Genomic DNA, 11080 nt, shown 5'->3' with positions numbered 1-11080 from the left:
GAGGGCGGCCAGATCCCTCCTGCCAACGCCGTCAGCGTGTCACCACCTGGCCAGGCAGCCGGTGCCCCTGCCCCAGCTGGCCTCCCCACGCCAGCGAGCCCCCCCGTCCGCCAGGCAGGAGCACGCGCTGGCATCCGTCACTCGGAGAAGAGAAATAAAGACGCTGCCATATTGTTGTCCCGGGATTGATGTCCCTGCTGCGAAAACAAACGCCGCGTCTTCCCGCCAACGTTTATTTTTGATAAATGCTGTGACTTTGCCTTGACATTTCTGAAGCAGCAGGAGACCATTACCCGGTGACAATGTTCTATTCCACTGACATTATCTCTTAATTATAATATGCAAGTAATGCTGAAAAAAATGGCCCATAAATAGCTCATTTGGAGTTGCTGCAGTCTGCCCTGTCGGGAACGCTGAACCGTTTCATTCAGCGCTTGCAAATGAGGGGAGACAAATGGATATCTGGGGGCCTCGTGTGTCCTGCCTCCTCAATGACAAAGCTTGCTGGGTGGCAGGGAGGTGGCAGGGAGGTGGGGATGTCAGGGTACCAGCCGGGCCTCCACCAGCCCCCCGGGTCCTCTCCGCCGTCCCCCAGATCCGAGCGCACTTCACCCCGTCACCGATTAGCAGCCTGCCAAGTTCACTCTTGCTAAACAGGTTAGTGTTTAGTGCAGAGGGACAGACATTGGTTTTTTTTAATCAGGAAATTCATTCTGTTCCGAGGCAGGGAGGTCGGGGGAAGGGCCACCTGCAGGAAATCCCATTTTGCAGCCGCTCCGGGTCCTTAGGAGCAGAAGGAACATACCCCAAGCTCAGAGGGAACAGGCTTCTGGGAGGGGCTCCTCGGGGACAAGACAAACAGAGCCTTTGGGATGACTCCAGAAGGGAACACGGACACACTTTTTGGAACCCTGGACAGAGAAGTTGGTGTTGAATGGCAGCTGATGCTCTGGGGGCAAGAAGGGCCCAGTGAATTCATGCTTTTCGGTTTTATTCTTTTGGGGACAGAGTCTTGTTCTGTCGCCCAGGCTGGAGTGCAGTGGCGTCATCATAGCTCGCTGCAGCCTCCGACTCCTGGGCTCAAGTGATCCTCCGGCCTCAGCCTCCCAAAGTGGCAGGATCAGAGGCGTGAGCCGCCGCGTCGGGCTGAATCTGTGCTGCGAGAAGCCTCACTGCTCCAAACACACACCGGGGAGAGTGAAAACTCTAGGCCAGGGCTTCTCAACCAGGTGACTGTGTCCCCCAGGGCACAGGCGGCAACATCTGGGGTCGTCACAGCCGGAGGGAGCTGCCGGCACCTGGCGGGTTGAGGCAGAGACGCTGCCGACACCTACCACGCTCAGCACACCCCCCCCCCCCCCCCGCCACGGCAGAGAATGATCCAGCCCCAAATGTCAGCCGTGCCCAGGCCGAGAAAGCCCCGTCTACACAGTCACAGACGGGAGGGTTTGACGGTCGGCTGGAGAATGCTCGGGGCTTGACGCGGGTGAGAAAGGTCTAGAAATATCGGGTAGCTGCCGCCTTTGTGACGAAAATGCATAACGTGTAGCTGAAACAGCTGAGGGCCTCCACGGATAGGACGGGAGACAATCGTGGTTTCCAGAAGGGCAGGGGAAGGGGAATAAGTATTAACAAGAAGGCAGAGCTTTGGGGGGTTATGATTTTTCTTCTCCATTTTCCAGAGGAGGAAACCAAGAACGCGGGAGTCGTGTGTACCTGGTCGCCGCCGGCGCCACCGCACGAGGGGCTGCCGCACAGCTGGGGTCACACGGGCACCTCACGCAGGAAGCAGAGCCCAGGCCGACGGCGCGAGACTCTGGTGACGGGGACGACTGATCCGGAGGCGGCAGGGCCCGGAGGGCAGAGCCAGCCCCACACCACCTCCAGGCAGGAGCCACCGTCACGGGACCAGCCACGCCGATTCCCTGGAGCAGAAAGGGCTGCAGGGGCTGAACGCCGGCCCCTCTCCTCCCACCGGCCGCCGCCCCCCACGGCTGCAGCCCGAGGGGCGGGGAGTCCGCGGGGCCTCCGGGAACAGCCAGCGCGCCAGCGGCACCGCACAGGTGCCAGGGACGAAAACCGCGTCCGCCCTGCGGGTGTGAGAAGCATCAAGTGCCACGGAGGGTTCGAGTCCACGCGGAGCCCGCCTGGCCGTGCGACCCGGGCAAGTGGCAGAGCGGGGACGGCAGTGACAGCGCCTCTTTCACACGGCGACTTCACGCTGTGAGAGGCGCGTGTACACGGCCGGAGCCTGGACGCGGCCACGCGGCCCACCACGCACAGGTGGGGTGGCTGTCGCCACCACCACCATCCCCGGACTAGTGTCGCACGGCGGCCACGAGGAACTGCCATAAATGTGGTGGCTTAAAGCAACACAAACTTGTTCTCTTACACTGAGTTCTCTGTGGAGCAGAAGATGTCAGGGCTTAGGCTGTGGCCTTTCGATGGCTCCAGGGACAAACCCACTTCCTCGCCTTCCCAGCTTCCGAGGCCACGTGGGCTCCTTGGCTGGCGGCCGCGTCTCCCGTCTCACAGCGCGTCACTCGAACCCCGCCCCCATCACCGCCTCCCTCTCCGCCTCTGACCCCCCTGCCCCTCACATGGGACTGGTGCTGAGCCAGGACAGTCCCCGCCGCCCCCATCCCGAGACCCTAACGCAGGCGCACGGCAGAGTCCCTCTGCCTCGTGAGGGCACAGGCTCCGGGGAGCGGGGCACGGGCCTCACTCAGCCAACTCCCATCGCGTCACCGTTCCCGGGTCTCCTCCCTCCCGCCCTGTGTGTGGGAACCGCCGTCCCACGCTGCCCCTCCAGGTGGAACGCGGGGACGCCAGGCCCTGCTCCCAGGTGACAGCAGGGGCAAATGGGGGTCTCCCGGGCGGTGGGACCCTCAGAGGACGGGTCCACGCACCGCTGAGGGGAGAATGCGTCCCCGTGTCTGAGACAGCCGCTGCCAGGCTTCTAGAACGAGCCTGTTCAGAGTTCAAGTTCAAAGCAGGGTCACTGGCTCAAACGCCACCAGGACGCGGCAGCGCTTACCAAGCAAGGTTGACTGCAGACAGTGACACAGAGAACACGTGTCCCTTCTCAGAGCAGCAGCCTCCCGGCAGGACGGCTTCCAGGCAGGAGGGAGGCCCCGGTGCAGCCAGGCCTTCTGATTTTGCAAAAGTAGCTGAAATGTAGATTTTTACATGAAGTCCCTTGATTTTTAAATACTGGCCACAGATTCAGTTTTGTTTTTCCTTTAAACATCACGTAAGCCAAAGGAAACACGTCTGCGTCGTTAGCACCCTGGGTGCAGTCCAAGGTCGTTCGTTTCCCTGGGAGACGACCCCATGGCAGCCTGGCGTGACCCCCGAGCGCACCCCGCCCGGGGCCGGGGCCGGAGACACAGGCCAGCCACGGCTGAGGGAGAACGGCCACCCCGTGGCCGGGACGGGCTGTGTGGCAGCAGGGATCTTGGTGTGTTCTGCTCATGCCTGTGTCTAGAACGGCGCGTGGCGAGGGGCAGGGGCTCGATGGGTACGTGTGACGCGAACATAGCACCGCGTGTCGCTGGCGGGCTGAGCCCACCCAGCGCGTAACTCGGGAATCCTCACCGCGCTCAGGGAAGCCGGGCGGTGTCGCGAGTTCTAGGTTATGCTGTGGTGACAAGCCATCCCCTCGACCTCGTAAAACAACGCGGTTTATGTCTTGCTCATGCTACAGAAGTCCTCGTTCTGGGACCCATGGTGACAGAAGGACCAATGTCCGAGATACTGGCTGTCGCCCTGGGGGGAGGGGAAGAGTTCTGAAGGTTCTCGCTGCAGCCCAAGAAGCGATACCAGTGATACTCCACTCCCTCAGCTTGTCGGCCAGAACGAGTCACGTGGCCCCATCCAACCACAGGGGGCCCCCGGAAAGGCCACCCTCCCACGTGCCCAGAAGGCGAAGTTAGAAATAGTTGGTGTGCACAGTAGTGACAGCCACCACTCTGGCCTTTTTATCATCCTCATGTTTACAGATGAGGAAGCTGAGGCTCAGAGAGGTTAAGCCACTTGCCCAAGGCCACACAGCTAGTAAATCGCAGCCCTGGGATCCCAGCCCAGGTCTGTCTGACTCTAGAAGCTAGTGTCATGGCCATGAGCGTGTACAAGCCTCAGAGGAGGATCCGTTTAACTCTGTTTGTACAAACGATAAACACACTCAGTGAATTCGGCGGATGAGAAACACCCACCCACACGCCGCCAGAGAGGGTGGGGAGCCACAGACGTGTACAGTTAAGTCACACGACCAGAAAGCAAGAAACACTGCTCAAAAACCGTCCAAGACACGCTGCGTTTGGCCCACATAGTATTATTTTAATTGGAATTTGTTGCCAGTAATTAAAACTCGGGAGATTTCGCATCTTTAAAAACCATCTTCTCTTCTAAAAAAAAAAAAAAAAAAAAATGCGCGATCTGGCCACCCTGGGCGGCCTTCCCACAGGCAGCGGTCGGCACGACCAGAGGCCGGCGGGTTCCCGCACCCCAGGAAGGCGCCGGGACAGAGCAGAGACGGGGCTGGGGACGTCACTAGCCACACAATGCCGCTGTTTTTAGGCCCGAGTCCGGTGGCCTCCCTCTCACACTGTGACGCGTTTTCACCGCAGTCTGCCCAACAGCGGTGTCAGCCGTGTACCTTCAAGCGTGGTGAAAAGGTGCCACCTTGGGGAGGCAAAGCATGGGCCGTGCCCACCCTCACCCACTGCTCGCTGCCAAGCTCGGGGCAGGGCCCACCCGCTCCGAGCTAGCTCCCCCAGCGGCCCCGCCACTCAGTGGAGCAGCCCCGGCCTGCTGGGCCCACGACTCTGCCTGGCTGGTTCTGCAGGCCCTTGAACCTGCCTCCACTGACCCACATGTATCCTTCCGTGTAAAGAAGCTGGTTTTACACAGTATACAGTAACCACACGATGACTCACACACGCAAGAATGCCCGTGACGTGTGTGACAGCGGCACCTCCTGGTGATGTGTGGTATTACAGCTCAGCTCTGCTAGACCTTGTAAATACCCAGCTTTTACACACCCGGCCGCGGATGGTAGGGTTTGTTCCGAGAGTACTTTATCACACTTTTCAAACTATTTGCAGCTTAAATGCATAAAATATCCTTCTTTATGACCCTCATGAAATAGGTGGGACGGGAATTAAAATTCCCGTTGCACAGGCACAGAGGGGTCAAAGAGACTCACCGAGGGACACAGCGCACGGCTCCAGCTCCCAAACCCGTCCGCCTGCCTGGGCTCCGAGGCCGAGGTCATGAAGGGAACCGGGCCCTTCCCTCCAGCAGCTGCTGCTGCCACCGGCAGCAAGACCCCACGGGCAGGCACACCACAAAGCAGGCCCGGAGATGCCGGCGTTCAGTCTCCGAGTCCCTATGCCCCGAAATGGGAGGAATTCCTGCAGGTGGGGCAGGTCACAGAAGTAGGAGGAAGAGCCCAGAGCACAAACGGGACTGCGCAGTTCTGGAAACCACCACAGGCCCGGCCACCGGCTTAAGGCTTAACGTCTTCCACGCAGACTTGTTCCAATGCATCTGCTGGGATGTTTTCCGGGGGGAGTGGAAGGCCCATTTCGTAATGGAAGCTGAGGAGGTCAATGAGATCTAGTTTGCAGAAACGTGCATCGTGGCCAACGTTGCTCAAACATCTGTTCCTGAAAGTGGGAGGGAAACGAGAAAACAGCTCCATCTTAAAGGCCTCCTGACTTCTGAATGTCATTGAGCTTCCCGTGGCTAAGGCTTCCTGGCAAATGTGCCACGACATCTGGAAGTGCTCTTGACTCCAGAGACGTTTGGCCTTCACCCTGAGGACCTCCAGCCAGCCTGGCTCCCAGACCTCAGCGAGGAAGGGCAGAGAAACCCCCGCTGAGGCGGGCTGCACCTTATTCTCCCGGCTGCCAAAGCTCCGGGGCATCTTCCCCCCAGCGCTCCTACCTCCCTTTCCTGTTTTGTTGTGGGTTTGCAGAGCAGGGCACTATTTTTAGGCATGTTTATTCTTTCTCCTTCTCCTCCCATCCCTGACCTCTCTGGAATGAGCCCGCATGCTCGCTCCCCCGCTGGGGGCTTTTCCGGACGGACTGGGCACATGCCTGGTGCGGGGGCCTCTTTCTAGAAGGAGTCAGGATTGCATTTGGGGAAGTGAAGCTTCCAAAGCTCCTTTCCCGTCCCAGACGTCTCAGGATGTCCAGAGCCAGGCCTGACTCACTGCCTCTGGCTGGAACCCGCGTTCCCTGAGGCTGGTCCCCGGGTGCGGTTTCACAGGGGCTAAGGGAAAGCAGCAGGCGTTGGCGGCAGCCACAGCAACGCGCTCTGGGCACTGGATGATGAGATGTGCCGCGTGGCTGTCAAGCACGCGTGCTCTCGGCCTGGCCGCCACCTGTCCAGACTCGGACCCTTACCGCCATGAGACCTTGGACAGTGACCTCGCCTCTCTGTGCCTCAGTTTCCTCATCTGTGAGATGAGGATGATGATGATGATAGCACTTACCTGAGTTACGATGAAAACTAAATGGCAACAGCAAGGGTTTAAAACAGTGCCCCGTATACAGAAAGTTCTCGTGAATGTCAGCAACGATCTGTTCCAGGAGAGGGGCCGGGACGGCAGGGCCCGCCCTGGGCAGCCTCCGAGATACCCCCACTCCTCCGCGCCTGAAGTTTCCATCAGAACTGCCTGTCCCTGGGGGACCAAAGTCAGCATTTGGCCCCTGCCCTGTGTTCTCCAGGACACCACAGCGTGAATGTCCTGTTCTGAAGCCCCGACACCCGGACTGAAAAAATTACAACCACTTCGTGTGACCAAATCCTGCCCTCTCTGGATGCTGCTCACTTAGAATTTTGCAAACCCTGGGACTCCACAGAAGTGTAGCCCGTGGCCTGCAGTGTGCAGACACTAGTAAATTTTCAGCGTAAACCTACGAGAGCGCATAGTTCCTGCAGCCCTAGTTCATCGGTTTTTCATTTTTTACCTTACAGTGTTGAAAAACAGACGTTGCAAACCCCTCCGCCTGCCCGGGAGGCCGGGGCGCTGGGGGCAGGGGAGGCCTCAGCACCCCGACCCAGGGCCTCCCCGCCGGCTGGACCCGCAGCGCCCCCTGGTGGCCACCTGGACCCGCAGCGCCCCCCTGGTGGCCACCTCCCCGACCTGCGCCCCATCATTGGTTCATTTATGCAACAGATGCATCGCACACACCCCCCACGAGCCACGAACCCCGCAGGCCCCCCGCAGGCCCCGTGTCTGCCCTCAGGGGCTCAGAGTGTAAAGAGGGAGGCAGAGCAGATGCTCACACGCAAACACGGATCAAACTGCCAAGGGCAGGTGTCCCAAGCCTGCAGAGCGACAGCCTGGGGATGCCACCTCTCTGGTGGCAGGGAACACACCTCAGTCTCCTCCGCTGTGAAATGGGCCTGAGCCTCGGCTCTGGACATCTCAGGGCTGCTCGGGGGGTCCCTTGGCGAGAGCAGGGGCAGGAGTGGCTTGCTGAACCGCAGAGCGCTGTGCTCGTCCCCACGCGGGCAGATGGGGGACGGGAGCCCTCTCAGAGCCCTCACTGGGGCCCGGCCTCGGTCCCCTCCAGACCCCCTGCTGCACAGGACCCTCCGAGGACTCCACGGAACACGTGCTGCCCCTGAGCATTATCCGCGGCCCCTAGCGTGGGCGCTGTGGCTACTGGGGATGCCTGGCCCGGGGCTCTCTGCTCACAAGCCGGGGGTGGGCGCGCGCGGTGGGGGGCCTTGGTCAAAGGCACCGCCCTCTCCTCCCCGCTGTCACCCAGACACCTGCGAGCCTGTTGGCTGTCTCTCTGCCCCTCACTCCCAACTCCCTCTCGGCCTATGTTCTGTTAGCTGCAGCCCAAAATATACCCGCATCTGTCCCCTCCTCGCCCAGCCCTTTACAATAAACTGCTAAAGTGCTTCCCCGAGACCCGGGAGCTGCTCTAGCACATCAATCAAAGCCAAGGAGGGGGCGTGGGAACCCCAATTTCTAGCCGGTCAGTCAGAAGCTCGGCCCACAACCTGGGGCTTTGATTGGCATGGAAAGTGGGGGGCAGTCTTGGGGACTGAGCCCTGTGGGGTCTGACGCTACCTCCCGGTAGACAGTGTCAGAATTGAATTGAACTAGGGGACACCCAGCTCGTGCACTGCAGAACTGCTTGCTTCTCAGGCACCTCGGGGGAAGCAAACATTTGGTGACAGGAGTCTTCTGTGTTGGTGGCTGTTGGGTGAGAGCAGAGGACAATCTGAGTTTTTTCCACTCAGACCCACCCTCCCGGTTTTCTACACTCCGGCCACGCCCCCCCACTGTCCTCGGTTCTGTTCTGCACGCTGCTGCCTCAGGGCCTTGGCACATGCCAGTCCCAGATCCCGAAGCACTCTTTCCCCGATTCCTGCTGCTCCTTCAGGAATCAGCATACCTGGCACTTCCCAGAGGGAACTTCTAGAAAGACTCTCATCTGGGTAGCCTCCCCCTCCCCCAGCACCCCCTCTCCACCCTGTCACCTGGCTTTTCTTCCTTTCCTGGCACCCTTCACCCTCCGGAGTTATCGTACTTATTCACCTACTGTCTCCGCCACCAGGCGGAAGCCCGGGAGGGCAGGAGCCTTGTTGCTTTGTCCACTGCGTTTCCAAAGCAGACAGTGGCGGTGCTCTGATCGGACCCAAATCTGTCCTTTTTCCTGTTTCCACACACCCCGACTTTGGGCACTTGCCTATCCCAACCCCAGTGCCTGCTGGGCTTCCTTGGAGAACCGCCCTTGGGCTCCCAGAGTCCCACGTGCCCTCCCGGGACACCCCTCGGCCAGGGACCTCTGTCCCAGCGTCTCCTTCTCGGAACCCAACGCAAGACAACTCCCCACACGCAGCCGGGTGCCTGACACCGTGGGCGCCCGAACATCTGCTGAGCGAAGAAATGAATGAATGGATCCCCGTCAGTGCCCAGCAAGTGCTCTGCACACAGGAGGTGTCTAATAAATGCCTGCTGGAGGCTCCGCATCTGAGGGCTTCCATCACAGTCCCGGAACGCCCCACACCCGTTTCTCTCCTGCCCTCATGGGTGCCCGGAGATCCCCACTTCCCAGGGGGACAGGAGGCTAGCAGGGGTGAGGGACTGCGGGCGCCTCCACCCTGAGCAGAGCGGGGCCGCACCCAGGCAGCCTGTTCCCAGGCCAGAGACCCTTCGCTACCTGCTAAAGAAGGACAAACCTCACGTGACCCTGGGTTTTATTTCAGGGGTGCCACTCTTGCTCCCAAGACCCTTGGAGAGAGAGGGTTAAGACCCCTTTGAAAACCTGAGGCTACTGAGGAAATGCCTCCCAGAACCCAGTCCGGACATGCACACTGAATACAGCTGCTAGGGGTTACAGGTCCCAGAGCCACGCTGAGGACCACAGATAACGACTCCCCAGTTTAAACTCAATTCACTCAATTCAAGGAGCCAGGGGTGACCCGCGGCACCCCTTCGATGACAGCCTCTGAGCAACCTGTGTGCACAGCTCGCCCCCCAGTGGCCGAGCCCGGGATTGCCCAGAAGCCCAGCGCCCCGGACAGACCAGGGTGGGGGTCAAGGGCTTTACCCCCAGGGTGGGGAAAAACCGCCCCGATTTGAGCAGGGATGAACCTCGTGACAGATCTGCATTTCAGAAGGACCCCTCGGGCCACCGCATGGAGAATGGACGGCAGGGGACACGCAAGGGAGCCGGGGACGGAGGACCAGATCGGCAGAGCCTCCAGGTGGAGACCCGGCAGGGGCTGAAGCAGGACGGCCCCAGGGCAAGGGGCTTGCAGGTAGGCAGGGTCCCGGCCGGGCCCAGCACGCGCTTTTCTCAGATGGGGACATCACCCTGGCCGACTCCACTCACCGCGCACCTCCCCCATCTCAGCCGGGCCCATGCAAAGGCGGCAAAGTAGGTCGGGGTCTCCCTGTTCTAAAGGTTAGAAAACTGGGGCTCCAGAGAGGTTGTGCGACTTGTCCAGGGTCCCGCAGCTTGTCAGCGGCCGAACGGGGGGCCGCCTCTATCTGGTCCACCATCGTGTCCCGGCGCCCAGCACACAGGGAGCAGTGGATAAGTATTTACCGAAACAATGGACATCTGGGGGAGCCCAGGAACGCCAGGGAGCGTCAGTAACCACCTTGGTTAAGCACATTCCGGTTTCCAGCACAACAGCAGGTACCAGGTCCTTGGGGGCTTTGGGCTACAGCAACCAGGACTTGCAACATTCTAGAACATTCTAGTATCAACTGGGATACAACCAAAGTGCCCCAGGAGTCCCTAAGACAAGGGAAAGCTGAATGAGGAGTGATCTGGGGGCCTTCCTGGAGGAGGGGGCGTGGCAGGAACTGAGCCTTTGCTGGTGGCCAGGACTGAGCAAGGCAGAGAGGAGGGAAACCATCCGCAAAGGGGTGACACTTGTCCCAGAGGCAGGGTGGGAAGAAGGTGGTCAGGACGACACCATCACAGGACAGTGCAGAGAGCTCCAGGTACTAAGGCAGTTTGGTGGCATCTGGGGGAACATCTTTAAGCTTTGTTATGTACCTTAAAGGACCCATAATTTCCCCATTGGACCCATAATTTCACAGACACAGTTGCCTTTCTTTTAAGATAAGGTTTAAAAAATGAGTCAAATCAAAGAAAAATATTAAGCAGTGGAGTCGCATCGAAGCCGGTTTGGGGTCGGAGGCGAGGGCGTGAGAAGGCGTCTCCCCGACCAGACCTGCACCGGGGCGTGCCTGGGAACCCTTGCGGTGAGGAGTGGCCGGGGGTCCCGAAAGGTGTCCCTGAAGCCCGTCCTTCCGCCTCTGGGGCAGATGGTCTTTCCTCACTGAGCCCCAGATGAAGCAGTTGGCTGAGTTTAGGGACCGAGGTTGTACCAAAAAGCAAATCCATTTAAACCTTAGGAGCCGCTCAGAAGTGAGATGTCCACACAGTGAGATGTGTGCAGGACAAAGTCCCCTGGGGAACAGGCGCACACACAGTCTTTTGCTTCTTTTTTACGAGCAGGGAGAGCTGAATGCAAAAGTTCAAGGTGCCTGCGCTGTGGCACGTACCCAGGTATGCCAATCATCCTCGGT

This window comes from Eulemur rufifrons, chromosome 21 (genome assembly GCF_041146395.1).
Source record: "Eulemur rufifrons isolate Redbay chromosome 21, OSU_ERuf_1, whole genome shotgun sequence".
NCBI lineage: Eukaryota > Metazoa > Chordata > Mammalia > Primates > Lemuridae > Eulemur > Eulemur rufifrons.
The sequence above is the reverse complement of the archived record's forward strand: the minus strand, read 5'-3'. Positions refer to the sequence as shown.